The sequence below is a fragment of the Pristiophorus japonicus genome, chromosome 1 (genome assembly GCF_044704955.1).
Source record: "Pristiophorus japonicus isolate sPriJap1 chromosome 1, sPriJap1.hap1, whole genome shotgun sequence".
NCBI lineage: Eukaryota > Metazoa > Chordata > Chondrichthyes > Pristiophoridae > Pristiophorus > Pristiophorus japonicus.
The window spans coordinates 412,061,680-412,078,910 of NC_091977.1; positions in this window are offsets into that span (position 1 = coordinate 412,061,680).

A 17,231-nucleotide genomic window follows, 5' to 3' on the forward strand; every position below is an offset into this window, starting at 1 on the left:
CTCCAGTGCAAGTGTCCGCAGATGAGCAAGCGAGCTGCGACACACCACGTGGAGGATGAGAATCAGACTAGCGCGGATCCGGATATGCAATCTGAGATGCCAGAGGAGGAAGCGTATGGACTGTACTCCTTCATAACCAAGAGTAAACTCATTTTAATTAATGTAAAGTTTAACGGGATACCAATATCGATGGAACTGGACATGGGGGCGAGTCAACTGATCATGACCAAGAGGGCATTTAATAAGCTGTGGGATACTAAGACTGTGAGGCCCAGGCTGAGCCCTGTTAATGCCAAGCTGCGCACATACACCAAAGAACTGATATGGTTGATTGGCAGTGCACAAATTAATGTGTCATATAACGGTGCGGTTCACGAGTTACCGCTGTGGATTGTTCCAGGCAATGGCCCAACGCTGCTCGGCAGGAGCTGGTTGGAGAAAATCAGATGAGACTGGAACGACATAAAGGCGTTGTCATCGGAGGAAGATACATGTGCCCAAGTATTGAACAAGTTCCCCTCGCTGTTCGAACCAGGCATCAGCAACTTCAAGGGAGCCAAGGTGCAGATCCATGTGGACTTGGATGCAAGACCCGTTAAGAAGGAGAAACTTCTTCACTCAGAGAATTGTGAACCTGTGGAATTCTCTACCACAGAAAGTTGTTGAGGCCATTTCGTTAGAAATATTCAAAAGGGAGTTAGATGTGGCCCTCACGGCTAAAGGGATCAAGGGGTATGGAGAGAAAGCAGGAATGGGGTACTGAAGTTGCATGATCAGCCTTGATCATATTGATTGGTGGTACAAGCTCGAAGAGCCGAATGGCCTACTCCAGTACCTATTTTCTATGTTTCTATGTTTCTATATTTCTATCATAAAGCTCGGGCAGTGCCGTATATGATGAGGGAGAAGGTTGAAATTGAACTGGACAGACTCCAGCGTGAAGGGATCATATCACCAGTCGAATTTAATGAATGGGCCAGCCCCATTGTTCCTGTGCTGAAAAGTGATGGCACAGTCAAAACCTGTGGAGACTACAAGGCTATGATTAACAGGGTTTTGAAACAAGATCAGTACCCGTTACCGAAGGCTGATGATTTGTTCGGGATGCTAGCCAGAGGGCCTATCATATAAAAAAAAAAGAACTATCTGACCATCACTTCTGAACAACAAGATAAAGATCGAGAGCACACGGCGAGAAAACACAGGAAAAAGCATCGCAACATCGGTGCATTGAACTTCAAAAAAACCAATCAGTGGACCATCAATACCAACTGACTTGGTAACAGCCATCAACCGGACCACCGCGACCGACGAAACCAACCAGGAAAATCAACCACCAAAAAAACCGGAGTCCACGTAAGTTTTCCCACTCTATAATTGGTACTATCCAATGGGTAAAAATTACCTAAAGAACTTAAAACCCTATTGATAACAAAGAAAATTGGGTACTCACCAGAGATAAATCCAAAACGCATCCAAACGTATCAGCAGACTCACCCCAACTGGCTTCAATATGCAGCAGAGGTCTTCTACCAATTCCAGGGTATGGCAAGGCAAACCAGCAATAACCAAAGAACTCTGAAACCGTGAAATAGCCCTAGCTGTCAAAGGAAGGATCTGGTGAGCATAAATCCCAGGAGCCCTAGAGTTTGACCTTGTTAGAGAGTAAATGGGAGATGGGAGGTATTTCTGTTGTGTTTATTACGTGTAATAAAGTATTCCCCATTGTTTAGAACCTTTTTGTAAGATTTTCCAGTTTTATTGGAGTGTATTTGTGTTATTTGCTTTCTTGAATAAAACCAAAACTTTCTTTGTACAAAACAGTTGTCTGCTGTATTTGATCATACCCTGATTAATAAATCCAAGGTCGAGAACCAGGTAGCGGGGACGACTCGAAACCGCTCTGGTCAGGAAGACAAGCTGACAGACCCAGCACCCCCTACAAAGGGTACCACGATCGCGCAACTGTGTCACATGAGATTTCTGTTAATGATCCTGTATATGTGTTGAACTATGGTCACGGTCCCAAATGGATCACTGGTACGGTCATGGCCAAGGAGAGCAACAGAGTATTAGTTATTAAGCTCAAGAATGGGCAAACTTGCAGGAAACACATGGATGAGACAAAGCTGAGGCACACAGACGAGCCAGAGCAGTCGGACGAAGAAACCATCGGCGACCAACCAACCTACCAGCAGTCTTCAGAGGACTCAAGGTTCATCAGTGAACCCGGAATTTCCATCACGGACCTGTTCAATAAAAATGGACTTGAAATTTCTGACATGGCCACTGCCACCCGCAACAAGTCAGTCATCCAGCCATCAGCCACAGCACACTCACCCAAGGCTGGAATTGAACTGAGACGGTCAACCCGGGAGCGCAAAGCACCGGACCGTCTCAACCTGTGAAAGACTGTGATAAGATCTCAGAGAGGGATATTGTCATGTATGTACATGCTGTTTGTAGCCACAAGATGGCGTCATTGTTGGAGGCCACTGAGCAGCACGCACATGGTGCTGCTCAGGTATAAAAGGCCAGCCATTTTGAGAGGCACTTTGGGCCTGAATAAAGCAGAGCCAAGGTAGTACCTTGCTTGGTTAAACAGTACTCAGTTTGAACCTTTATTGCATTCATAACAGAAATCACCTGATTGGGAGTCAGTTGAAATTACTCCATAATGCATCCTGATGCTTCTGCGCATGCACTTAGACATTGTACACATGCATTATGAAGTGACTTGAAAAGGTAGGCCTGTGCTCCAGGTCAGTTTTAAATTGGCCCATTGTCCTCAGTGTCTGGTACAGTAGAATCAGAGCACATTGCTACAGTTTGGTTCTTTACTTTATTTTTTCCTTGCCCTTTGCAGATTTTAATGGTGATCGTCCAGGTAACAAATTCCTGACATACCGAAGCATACTATTGTTCTGCACACAATCAAGTTGCAGCAGCTCAGCAACATATCCTCAGCGGGACCTTCGTTGAGTTTGAATTTTGAGAGTATTGGAAACCTGCAGCAGTTAACGGCTGTCGAAATTAATAGCACTGGCAGCACCAAACATTAGAGCAGTGCTGAACACACTGTGCAAGGCCAGTTTTCAGGCTGTAATTTCAGCAGGGAGCTTAATGTAGCTTGACCATAGCGTCATTGCAACAAGAACAGCTTTCTCTTAAAACTAAGCTGTCATTTTACAAAGCAGTGTGGTCCCTTAAAGGGGAACAGCCTTCTAAAATTAAAAAAAATAAGGGCAAGAAATTGAGCGACTTTGCACCTCCCGCTTGCGCCCCTGGAGGCACTAAGTAAGGTTGTGAAAGGGCGTGGCGAGAACAGCGCCACCCATTTAAACAGTGAAGGTTATGTGGCAGCGGTAACATGTAGTGCCCCACTCTGCTGTGCCCGGCAATGCTGGTAGCACCCCAGAACAAAAATTGACCCTTACCCCCTGGTTTAGCGCCTGGCGCTGAAAATGACAGCTGCAGCAGTTGGGTTTCAGTCGGATGTCGGCCGGAGGTGCGCCAGAATCCGGTGATTTTTTAGTTGGTCAATAATGTTTCCTTCTTAGTTTCACATAGGCAGGCAGGTTTTTTGACAAATTTGAGCGATTTGCAATTGTTCTGGCTCTTAAGGATTCCTGAATTTCATTGAGGACAGGTTTGAAAATCCAACATTTATATCATTTCATGGGGGCTGTGCTTGCACTGGTCCTCGCGCTGCAGTGTCACTGTCGGAGGCAACTGAGGCAGAGAAACACTGCAAAATATGGCCAGAGGTAGGAGGCCCCAAAGGGCTCTCAACAGGAGGCCTTACCATCCCACGGTATTCCGAGAGCAGTTCTCCTACATCATTTTCATTGAGCATCATTATCATCATAGGCAGTCTCTCAGAATCGAGGAAGACTTGCTTCCACTCTAAAAATGAGTTCTTAGGTGACTGAACAGTCCAATACGAAAACTACAGTCCAATACGAAAACTACAGTCCCTGACACAGGTGGGACAGACAGTCGTTGAGGGAAAGGATGGGTGGGACGGGTTTGCCGCACGTTCTTTCTGCTGCCTGCGCTTGATTTCTGCATGCTCTCGACGATGAGACTTAAGGTACTCAGCGCCCTCCCGGATGCACTTCCTCCACTTAGGGCGGTCTTTGGCCAGGGTATTACTACAGCCCTGTAGACCATGAGCTTGGTGGCAGATTTGAGGGCCTGATCTGTGAACACTCTTTTCCTCAGGTGGCCGAAGGCCGCACTGGCGCACTGGAGGCAGTGTTGAATCTCGTCGTCAATGTCTGCCCTTGTTGATAAGAGGTGTGAAAGGGAAATCATGCTTGACAAATCTTCTGGAATTTTTTGAGGATGTTTCCAGTAGAGTGGACAAGGGAGAACCAGTTGATGTGGTATATTTGGACTTTCAGAAGGCTTTCGACAAGGTCCCACACAAGAGATTAATGTGCAAAGTTAAAGCACATGGGATTGGGGGTAGTGTGCTGACATGGATTGAGAACTGGTTGTCAGACAGGAAGCAAAGAGTAGGAGTAAATGGGGACTTTTCAGAATGGCAGGCAGTGACTAGTGGGGTACCGCAAGGTTCTGTGCTGGGGCCCAAGCTGTTTACACTGTACATTAATGATTTAGATGAGGGGATTAAATGTAGTATCTCCAAATTTGCGGATGACACTAAGTTGGGTGGCAGTGTGAGCTGCAAGGAGGATTCTATGAGGCTGCAGAGCGACTTGGATAGGTTAGGTGAGTGGGCAAATGCATGGCAGATGAAGTATAATGTGGATAAATGTGAGGTTATCCACTTTGGTGGTAAAAACAGAGAGACAGACTATTATCTGAATGGTGACAGATTAGGAAAAGGGCAGGTGCAAAGAGACCTGGGTGTCATGGTACATCAGTCATTGAAGGTTGGCATGCAGGTACAGCAGGCGGTTAAGAAAGCAAATGGCATGTTGGCCTTCATAGCGAGGGGATTTGAGTACAAGGGCAGGGAGGTGTTGCTACAATTGTACAGGGCCTTGGTGAGGCCACACCTGGAGTATTGTGTACAGTTTTGGTCTCCTAACCTGAGGAAGGACATTCTTGCTATTGAGGGAGTGCAGCGAAGGTTCACCAGACTGATTCCCGGGATGGCGGGACTGACCTATCAAGAAAGACTGGACCAACTGGGCTTGTATTCACTGGAGTTCAGAAGAATGAGAGGGGACCTCATAGAAACGTTTAAAATTCTGACGGGGTTAGACAGGTTAGATGCAGGAAGAATGTTCCCAATGTTGGGGAAGTCCAGAACCAGGGGACACAGTCTAAGGATAAGGGGGAAGCCATTTAGGACCGAGATGAGGAGGAATTTCTTCACCCAGAGAGTGGTGAACCTGTGGAATTCTCTACCACAGAAAGTTTTGAGGCCAATTCACTAAATATATTCAAAAAGGAGTTAGATGAAGTCCTTACTACTAGGGGAATCAAGGGGTATGGTGAGAAAGCAGGAATGGGGTACTGAAGTTGCATGTTCAGCCATGAACTCATTGAATGGCGGTGCAGGCTAGAAGGGCCGAATGGCCTACTCCTGCACCTATTTTCTATGTTTCTATGTTTCTATGCTCCCGAGGTATGGGAAATGGTAACACGTTGTCCAGGGCCGTGCCGTGGATCTTGATGACTGGAGGGGCAGTGCTGTGCGGCGGGGACAGGCTGATGGAGGACTTTTGTCTTACGGATGTTTAGTGTAAGACTCATGCTTTCGTACGCCTCAGTGAAGATGTTGACTAAGACTTGGAGTTCAACCTCTAATGTGCGCAGACGCAGGCGTCGTCCGCGTATTGTAGCTCGATGACAGAGGTTGGGACGGTCTTGGATCTGGCCTGGAGATGCCGAAGGTTGAACAGGTTCCCACTGGTTCTGTAGTTTAGTTCCACTCCAGCGGGGAGCTTGTTGAGTGTGAAGTGGAGCATGGCAGCGAGGAAGATTGAGAAGAGGGTTGGGGAATGATGCAGCCATATTTTACCCCGTTCCGGACATGGATTGGGTCTGTAGTGGATCCGTTGGTAAGGATTACAGCTTGCATGTCATCGTGGAGCAGGCGGAAGAATGTGACGAACATTTGGGGGCAGCCGAAATGGAAGAGGACGTTCCATAGACCATCACGGTGACAGTGTCAAAGGCCTTTGTAAGGTCAAAGGCGGCCATGTACAAAGGTTTGTACTGTTCCCTGCATTTTTCTTGCAGCTGTGGCGTTGTAAAAATCATGTCTGTTGTGCCCCGTAGGGGACGAGATCCGCACTGTGACTCCAGGAGGAGCTCCTCAGCCACAGGGAGAAGCTTGAGGAGGATTCTAGTGTCGACTTTCCCAGTGGCTGATAACAAGGAGATTCCCCTGTAGTTGCCGCAGTGGTCACGATCGCTGCAAATCTGATATCTCCTGGCATACTCTCCTCCCTCCAGATGAGAGAGATGAAGTTATGTATTCATGGCAACAGTGTCTCTCCGCCATACTTCAGTGCCTCAGCAGGGATTCCATCCGCCTCTGTAGCCTTATTGTTCTTAAGCTGTCTTATGGCTTTTTCTACCTCTTGCAGGGCTGTGGTTTTACTGAGGTGGTGGCAGGTAACATGCTGTGGGATGGAGTTGAGGACACTCGAGTCAAAGGCAGAGTCTCGGTTGAGGAGATCTTCAAAGTGCTCCTTCCAGCAGGCACTGACTGCCTCAGTGTCCTTGATGAGTGTCTCCCCATTCTTGGCCAGCAGTGGGGTAGGGCCTTGGGTGCCTGGGCTGTAGGTGGCCTTGACTGCGGCGAAGAATCCTCGCACATCATGGCTGTTGGCCAGCTGCTGTATCTCCTGTGCTTTCAACACCCACCTTCTGTTCTTTAGATCTCGGGTTTTTTGTTGGACCTCGGCCTTAAGCCATCTGTAATGCTGCCTTGCTGCTCCCGAGTTGGGTTGTTGTTTTAGGCTCAGAAATGCCCTGCGTTTGTGATCTCTTAGCTCTTGGATCTCCTGGTCATTCTCGTCAAACCAGTCCTGGTGTTTCCTGGTTGAGTGACCGAGCGCCTCTCCACAGGCACTGGATGTGACAAGATGGCCGTCGGGATGGCAGCTCCCTAGGGAGCTCCCCTGCCAAAACAACCTTATCCTTGCCATCTGTTGCCATCCGACACCTTTTCACCCCCAATCTCCCCCCTTCCACTGTTCACTGAGGAACAGTGTGCTCGAAAGCTGCGCTTCAGCAAGGACGTGGTCACAGAGCTCTGCCATCTGCTGCAACCAGACCTCGAGCCTCAGACCAGGGTGAGGCGGCTCTCTCAGTGGCAATCAAGGTCACCAACGTGCTCAATTTATATGCCAGTGGATCCTTCCAGTGTGCAACAGGAGACATCTCCAACAACTCCCAGTTTGCCGTCCATTGCTGCATCTATGAGGTCACAGGTGCTCTCTACAGAAGGAAGAGGAACTGCATTTCCTTCCCCATCACCAGACAGAAGCAGGAGGAGTGTGCATATGGCTTTGCCAGGATAGTGGGCTTCCCCATGGTGCAAAGCGTCATTGACTGCACACACGTCACTTTGTGGGCACCGTATGACAATCCTGAAGTATTCCGTAACCACAAAGGTTACCACTCATTTAATATGCAGTTGGTGTGCGACCACACACGCTGAATCCTCACTGTCAATGCCCGCTATCCTAGCTGCAGCCATGATGCCTTCGTCCTGCACCAGACCAGTATGCCAGCTCTCTTCAAGGCACCACATCAAAGTCACGGCTGGCTGCTCAGAGACAAGGGCTAACTGCTCTCCACCTGGCTCATGACTCCCCCTCCACCACCCCAACACTCCTGCCCAGCAGTCATATAATGAGTGCTATGGTGCCACCAGGAACATCATTGGGCAGACCATCTGAGTGCTCAAGCAATGTTCCATTGCCTTGACCGCTTAGGAGGAGTCCTCCAATACTCGGCTGAGTGGGTGTCCCGTTTTGTCGTGGTCTGCTGCATGCTGTACAACTTGGCAATCATGAAGGTGCAGCCATTGCCACCAGGCATAGCCCCACCTCCACAGGAGAACAAGGAGGAGGAGAAACAGGAGCAGCAGTACCAGCAATGGAGGAGGCAGGACTCAACCGGCCTTCTACAAGGGGTGTCGACGAGCACCTCTAAAACGAATTCCACGTTAATTCCCATTTGGTCTGCACATCCCCATCATTACATCAATTTCTCATTCCATAGCAGAGCCCCAAAACTGAAACGAGAGACAGCAAAAAATATGCAATATTCCAATTACATTTTTATCATAAAACATTAACCACATGTATATTCTGTTATGTATAGAGAAAGAGTCAGACTGAACACTGTGAGCTCAAAGTAAAGTGTGACCTCAGTCTTTTATTGCAGGTCTTGAGAGTGCCTCTCCAACCTGTGAGGCCTCCGTGAATACCTGTGCTCCCAAGGGATTATGGGATCCATTGGGACTCCAGGGGATGAGCCGTCTGGTGGCTGTACAGAGTAAATACAAGTTCACATATATAACAACACTCCCCACCCCCGCCCTTCCCAAAGTCAATAGTGTCACTATTTACAATGTGAGTCGATCTGGGGCCCTTCTTGCCCTGGATGATCGTCACGGTGTGAAAGTTGGTGTTGTTGAATCATTTGTTGGGTCCTCGCTGGGCTGCTGTGCAGGTGGCCTTGCGGGGCTGCCTAGTATGTTGGGTCCTGCTGGGGTGCTGTGGATGATGGGTTCTGCTTCGTGGTCAACCGTGGTGCTGGTTACAACTGGTGTGTACGTTGGGAAATCAAAAACGGTAGGGTCCAAGGTGGGTTGCTCAGGATAGTCCGTAAATCTGAGTTTGATTTGGTCCACGTGTTTTCGGTGAATGAGTCCATTTGAAAGTTTGACCCAAAATACCCTGCTCCCCTCTTTGGCCATGACAGTGCCGGGAAGCCACTTGGGACCTTGTCCATACTTCAATACAAATACAGGATCATTGATTTCAATCTTGCGTAACACATTTGCGCTATCATGGTATGCACTTTGTTGAAACCGCCTGCTCTCTACCTGTTCACATCGATCAGGGTGAACGAAGGAGACCCTTGTCTTAAGTGCCCTTTTCATGAGCAGTTCAGCAGGTGGGATCCCAGTGAGCGAGTGGGGTCTCGTACAGTAGATAAGCAGGACTCGGGATAGGTGAGTCTGCAGCGAGCCTTCAGTTACCCTCTTAAAGCCTTGCTTGATGGTTTGCACTGCTCTCTCTACCTGACCATTGGACACTGGGTTAAATGGGCAGATGTGACATGTTTGATCCTGTTATGGGTCATGAATTCTTTGAACTCAGCACTGGTAAAACATGGCCTGTTGTCGCTCACCAAGACTTCGGGGAAGCCGTGAGTGGCAAACATGGCCCGCAGGCTTTCAGTAGTGGCAGCGGACGTGCTAGCCGACATTATCGCACATTCAATCCACTTGGAATACATGTCTACAACCACAAGAAACAATTTACCCAAGAACGGGCCTGCATAGTTGACGTGTACCCAAGACCACGGTTTGGAGGGCAAAGACCATAAACATAGCGGCGCCTCCCTGGGTACATTGCTTAACTGCGACCATAGAAACATACAAACATAGAAAATAGGTGCAGGTGTAGGTCATTCGGTCCCTCGAGCCCACACCACCATTCAATAAGGTCATGGCTGGTCATTCACCTCAGTATCCCTTTCCTGCTTTCTCTCCATACCCCTTGATCCCTTTAGCCGTAAGGGCCATATCTAACTCCCTCTTGAATATATCCAACGAACTGGCATCAACAACCCTCTGCGGCAGGGTATTCCACAGGTTAACAACTCTCTGAGTGAAGAAGTTTCTCCTCATCTCAGTCCTAAATGGTTTACCTCTTATCCTTAGACTGTGTCCTCTGGTTCTGGACTTCCCCAATATCGGGAATGTTCTTCCTGCATCTAACCTGTCCAGTCCTGTCAGAATTTTATATGTTTCTATGAGGTCCCCTCTCATCCTTCTAAGCTCCAGTGAATACAGGCCCAGTCGATCCAGTCTCTCCTCATATGTCAGTCCTGCCTTCCCGGGAATCAGTCTGGTGAACCTTCACTGCAATCCCTCAACAGCAAGAACGTCTTTCCTTAGATTAGGAGACCAAAACTGAACACAATATTCCAGGTGAGGTCTCACCAAGGCCCTGTACAACTGCAATAAGACCTCCCTGCTCCGATACTCAAATCCACTAGCTATGAAGGCCAACATACCATTTGCCTTCTTCACCACCTGCTGTACATGCCTGCCAACTTTCAACCACTGATGTACCATGACACCCAGGTCTTGTTGCACCTCCCCTTTTCCTAATCTGCCATCATTCAGATAATATTCTGCCTTCGTGCTTTTGCCCTCAAAGTGGATAACCTCACATTTATCCATATTATACTGCATCTGCCATGCATTTGCCCACTCACCTAACCTGTCGAAGTCACCCTGCAGCCTCTTAGCGTCCTCCTCACATCTCACACTGCCACCCAGCTTAGTGTCATCTGCAAACTTGGAGATATTACACTCAATTCCTTCATCTAAATCATTAATGTATATTGTAAGTAGCTGGTTTCCCAGCACTGAGCCCTGCGGCACTCCACTAGTCACTGCCTGCCATTCTGAAAAGGATCCGTTTATCCCGACTCTCTGCTTCCTGTCTGCCAACCAGTTCTCTATCCACGTCAGTATATTACCCCCAGAACCATGTGTTTTAATTTTGCACACCAATCTCTTGTGTGGGACCTGGTCAAAAGCCTTTTGAAAGTCCAAATACACCACATCCACTGGTTCTTCCTTGTCCACTCTACTAGTTACTTCCTCAAAAAATTCTCGAAGATTCGTACAGCATGATTTCCCTTTCATAAATCCATGCTGACTTGGACCGATCCTGTCACTGCTTTCCAAATGTACTGCTATTTCATCTTTAATAAATGATTCCAACATTTTCCCCACTATTGATGTCAGGCTAACAGGTCTTTAATTACCTGTTTTCTCTCTCACTCCTTTTTTAAAAAGTGGTGTTACATTAGCAACCCTCCAGTCCATAGGAACTGATCCAGAATCGATAGACTGTTGTAAAATGATCGCCAATGCATCCACTATTTCTCGGGCCACTTGCTTGAGTACTCTGGGATGCAGACTATCAGGCCCCGCGGATTTATCGGCCTTCAATCCCATCAATTTCCCGAATACAATTTCCCGCCTAATAAGGATTCCCTTCAGTTCCTCCTTCTCACTAGACCCTCAGTCTACTACTATTTCCGGAAGGTTATTTGTGTCAGATCCAAAGTATTTGTTCAACTGGTCTGCCATTTCTTTGTTCCCCATTATAAATTCATCTGAATCTGACTGCAAGGGACCTACATTTGTCTTCACTAATCTTTTTCTCTTCACATATCTATAGAAGCTTTTGCGGTCAGATTTTATGTTCTCAGCAAGCTTTCTCTCATACTCTATTTTCCCCTCCTAATTAAACTCTCTGTCCTACTCTGCTGAATTCTAAATTTCTCCCAGTCATCAGATTTGCTGCTTTTTCTGGCCAATTTATCTGCCTCTTCCTTGGATTTAACACTATCCTTAATTTCCCTTGTTAGCCACAGTTGAGCCACCTTCCCCGTTTTATTTTTACTCCAGACAGGGATGTACACTTGTTGAAGTTCATCCATGTGATCTTTAAATGTTTACCATTGCCTATCCGCCGTCAACCCTTTAAGTGTCATTCGCCAGTCTATACTAGCCAATTCACGTGTCGTACCATCGAAGTTACCTTTCCTTAAGTGCAGGACACTAGACTCTGAATTAACTGTGTCAGTCTCCATCTTAATAAAGAATTCTACCATATTATGGTCACACTTTCCTAAGAGGCCTCTATCAACAAGATTGCTAAATAGTCCTTTCTCATTACACAACTCCCTGACTAGGATGGCCAGCCCTCTAGTTGCTTCCTCGACATATTGGTCGAGAAAACCATCCCTAATATACTCCAGGAAATCCTCCTCCACCTCACTGCTACCAGTTTGGTTAGCCCAGTCTATATGTAGATTAAAGTCACCCATGATAACTGCTGTACCTTTATTGCATGCATCACTAATTTCTTGTTTGATGCTGTCCCCAACCTCACTACTACTGTTTGGTGGTTTGTACACAACTCCCACTAGCGTTTTCTGCCCTTTAGTATTCCACAGCTCCACCCATACAGATTCCACATCATCCAAGCTAATGTCCTTCCTTACTATAGCCTTAATTTCCTCTTTAACCAGCAACGCTACCCCACCTCCTTTTCCTTTCTGTCTATCCTTCCTAAATGTTGAATACCCCTGGATGTTGAGTTCCTAGCCTTGGTCACCCTGGAGTCATGTCTCTGTGACGCCAATTATATCATATTCATTAATTGCTGCCTGTGCAGTTAATTCGTCCACCTGATTATGAATACTCTTTGCATTGAGGCACAGAGCCTTCGGGCTTAGCTTTTTAACACACTTTGCCCCTACGAGTTTTGCTGTAATGTGGCCCTTTTTGATTTTTGCCTTGGGTTTCTCTGCCCTCCACTTTTACTTTTCTTCTTTCTATCTTTTGCTTCTGCCCCCATTCTACTTCCCTCTGTCTCCCTACTTAGGTTCACATCCCCCTGCCATATTAGTTTAACCCCTCCCCAACATCATTAGCAAACACTCCTCCTAGGACATTGGTTCTGGTCCTGCCCTGGTGCAGACCGTCCAGTTTGTACTGGTCCTACCTCCCCCAGAACCAGTTCCAATGTCCCAGGAATTTGAATCTCTCCCTTCTGCACTACTCCTCGAGCCACATATTCATCTGAGCTATCCTGCGATTCCTACTCTGACTAGCACGTGGCACTGGTGGCAATCCTGAGATTACTACTTTTGAGGCCCTACTTTTTAATTTAACTCATAGCTCCCTAAATTCACCTTGTAGGACCTCATCCTGTTTTTTACCTATATCGTTGGTCCCTATATGCACCACATCAATTGGCTGTTCACCCTCCCCCTCCAAAATGTCCTGCAACTGCTCCGAGACATCATTGACCCTTACACCAGGGAGGCAACATACCATCCTGGAGTCTCGATTGCAGCCGCAGAAACATCTATCTATTTCCCTTACAATAGAATCCCCTACCACTGTAGCTCTCCCACTCTTTTTCCTGCCCTCCTGCGCAACAGAGCCACCCATGGTGCCATGGACTTGGCTGCTGCTGCCCTCCCCTTATGAATCATCCCCCCCAGCAGTACCCAAAATGGCTTATCTGTTTTGGAGGGGGATGACAGCACGGGACACCTGCACTACCTTCCTTCCGCTGCTCTTCCTGTTGGTCTCCCATTCCCTATCTGTCTGTGTAACCTTTACCTGCGGTAAGACCAACTCATTAAACGTGCTATTCGCGGCATCCTCAGCTTCACAGATGCTCCAGAGTGAATCCACCCGCAGCTCCAGTGCCGCAATGTGGTCTGTCAGGAGCAGCAGCTGGATACACTTCTCGCACATGTCGTCGTCAGCAACACTGGTAGCATCCCTGAGTTCCCACATAGCACAGGAGGAGCATGACACATGTCCGAGCTCTCCTGCAATGACTTAACCCCTCGATTAACTTAATTTGGCAACAACATTGATAAAAGTTACCTACTGATAAAGGAAAAGAAAAACTATTCACCAATCACCAGCCAATCACTTAGCCCTTGGCTGTATAGTCACCTTTCGATTTCTTTCTACTTCTTTATTTACCTTCTGCTCCTGCTGCAGCGGCACCAGCTAGCCCCCGCTGACTCCCCAGACTCGCGCTGCTCCGAACTCCCCCATGTATTACATCTGTGAACGCAGGATTCTAAGTACGCATCGATACCGGGCCACCACACATGGGATCTGGCTATCGCTTTCATCATTACGATGCCTGGATGGGTACTGCGTAGGTCATTGATGAAGGTTTCTCTGCCCTTCTTGGGGACCACTACTCACTTGCCGCACAGACGGCAGTCTGCTTGTATAGACATGTCATCTTTGCGCCGCTGGAACAGCTTAATCCCTTCCTGCCTTTTCACTGGGACACGGGACCAGCTCCCGTGAAGCACACAGCTTTTGACTAGAGATAATAAGGGGTCCTGGCTTGTCCAGGTTTTGATCTGCTGGGCAGTGATGGGTGATTGCTCACTCTCAAATGCTTCCATAACCATGGCTAGATGTGTGGGCTGCACCATTTCCACCCCCGTTGTGGGCAATGGTAGCCTACTGAGAGCATCGGCGCAGTTTTCTGTGCCTGGCCTGTGGCGGATGGCATAGTTGTATGCGGATAACGTGAATGCCCATCTCTGGATGCGGGCCGATGGGTTGGTATTTATCTCTTTACTCTCGGAAAACGGGGATATGAGTTGCTTATAGTCAGTTTCCAATTCGAATTTTAGCCCAAACAGGTATTGATGCATTTTCTTTACCCCATAAACACACACTAACGCTTCTTTCTCAATCATGCTGTAGGCTCTCTCAGCCTTAGACAGACTCCTGGATGTATAAGCAACCGGTTGCAGTTTCCCAGAATCATTAGCTTGTCATATGCCATATGACGATGCATCACATGCTAGTACCAAACACTTACATGGATCATACAACACAAGCAATTTGTTTGAGCATAACAATTTTCTCGCTTTTACAAAGGCATTTTCTTGGCTTTTGCCCCAAACCCATTCATCCCCTTTTCATAGTAAGACATGTAATGGTTCTAATCGTGTGCTAAGACCCGGTAAGAAGTTACCAAAGTAGTTCAGGAGTCCCAGAAACGACCACAGCTCTGTCACATTCTGTGGCCTCTGTGCATTCTCAATTGCCTCCGTCTTCGCATTGGTGGGCCTGATGCCGTCCGCCGCAATCCTCCTTCCCAAGAACTCCACTTCAGGCACCAGGAAAACGCACTTCGAGCATTTTAACCTGAGCCCCATGCGTTTGAGTCAACTAAGAACCTCCTCCAGGTTCTGCAGATGCTCGATTATGTTCCGACCTATAACCAAGATGTCGTCCTGGAAGATTACGTTGTGTGGGACCAACTTCAGTAAACTTTCCATGTTTCTCTTGAATATCGCCGCCGCTGGTCGGATTCCAAACGGGCATCTGTTATAAACAAAGAGCCCTTTGTGCGTGTTGATGCAGGTGAGGCCCTTCGATGATTCCTCCAGTTTCTGCATTATGTAGGCTGAAGTCAAATCCAGCTTCTTGAATGTCTTTCCTCCCGCCAGCGTCACAAAGATGTTGCCGGCCTTTGGTAGTGGGTATTGGTTCTGCAGGGAGAAACGATTGATATTTACTTTGTAATCGCCACAGATTCTGATGGTGCCGTGTCCCTTGAGGACAGGAACGATAGGACTGGCCCACTTGTTGAACTCGATCGGTGAAATGATGCCCTCTCTTTGCATCCAGTCTAGCTCGATCTCTACCCTTTCTCTCATCATGTACGGTATTGCTCTCGCCTTGTGATGGATGGGTCGCGCCCCCGGAATTAGGTGGATCGGCACTTTTGCTCCTTGGAATTTCACGATGCCTGGTTCGAACAGCGAAGGAAATTTATTTAAGTCCTGGGCATATAAAGTGTCATCAGCGGGCGATAGCGCTTGGACGTCGTCCCAGTTCCAGAGTATCTTTCCCAGCCAGCTCCTGCCGAGCAGCGTGGGACCATCGCCCAGCACCATCCAGAGTGATAGCTTATGGACTGCTCCATCGTAGGAGATCTTTACGGTAGCACTGCCAATTACAGGAATCAGTTCTTTTGTGTAAGTTCTTAATTTCATGCGAATTGGAATTAAGACTGGCCTTGAGGCCTTGTTGCACCAGAATCTTTTGAAAGCCTTTTTGCCCATGATGGACTGGCTCGTGCCCATGTCCAGCTCCATTGACGCCGTGAGTCCATTTAGTTCAACAATCAGCATTATCAGGGAACAATTTGTGGTGAATGTGTACACCCCATATAACTCTGCCTCCTCAGTCTGAGGCTTTGGTTCGCCATGATCCTCCATGGATCTGTCCTCCTCTGCAACATGGTGGTTTGCAGGTTTAACAGGATTTTCAGCTCACCTGCACACTCGTCGGAGGTGTCCCATTGTTTCACAGCCCTTGCAAATGTATCCTTTGAATCAGCATGAATGGAAACAATGATCACCCCTGCAGCGCCAACAAGGTGTTGTTGGCCTTGCAATCATCACCCTTGATGATGGACTCTGAGATATCTGCGGACGTGCATCTGCAGTTATGTGTGACCTGCGCTGTACGTTACAATTCGAAAACAACATCACTTTGTTCACAGTACTTGTAGCAGCACTTGTGTGCTGAGAGATTTGCTTAGTATTGTCACTGGTGGCAATGAACGCCTGGGCTATCGCTATGGCCTTACTCAAGGTTGGAGTCTCTACAGTCAAAAGTTTGCGAAGTATGGTTCCGTGGCCAATGCCAAGTACAAAAAAGTCTCTGAGCATGTGCTCCAAATGTGCTTCAAATTCGCAATGTCCTGCAAGGCCTCTTAACTTGGCGTCATAACTCACCACTTCCTGGCCTTCAGACCTTTTGTAGGTGTAGAACTGATACCTCGCCATCAGAACGCTTTCCTTCGGACCAGTGTGCACAAATCATCGTACGATTTCTCCGTGCGTTTCACAGGAGTGAACAGATTCTTCATGAGGCCATATGTTGCTGCCCCACAGATGGTGAGGAGGATTGCCCTTCTTTTAGCAGCATTCTTTTCCCCATCTAGCTTGTTGGCTACAAGGTATTGGTGGAGTCGCTCCACAAAATTTTCCTAATCATCTCCCTCCGAGAATTTCTCCAGGATGCCCACTGTTCTCTGCATCTTTGGGTTCGTTATCTGTATCTCGTCGCCAGTTGTTATGTATGGAGAAAGAGTCAGACTGAACACTGAGAGCTCAAAGTAAAGTATGACCGTAGTCTTTTATTTCAGGTCTCCAGAATGCCTATCCAACCTGTGAAGCCTCCTTAAATACCTGTGCTCGCAAGGGATTATGGGATCCCTTGGGACTCCAAGGGATGAACCCTCTGGTGGCTGTACAGAGTAAATACAAGTTCACATATATAACATCCCGCAGCACCAACATGGTGTTAATGGCCTTGCATTCATCACCCTTGATGGTGGACATCTGCGGATGTGCAGCTGCAGGCATGTGTGACCTGCCATGTACATTGCGATTCAAAAATAACATCACTTTGT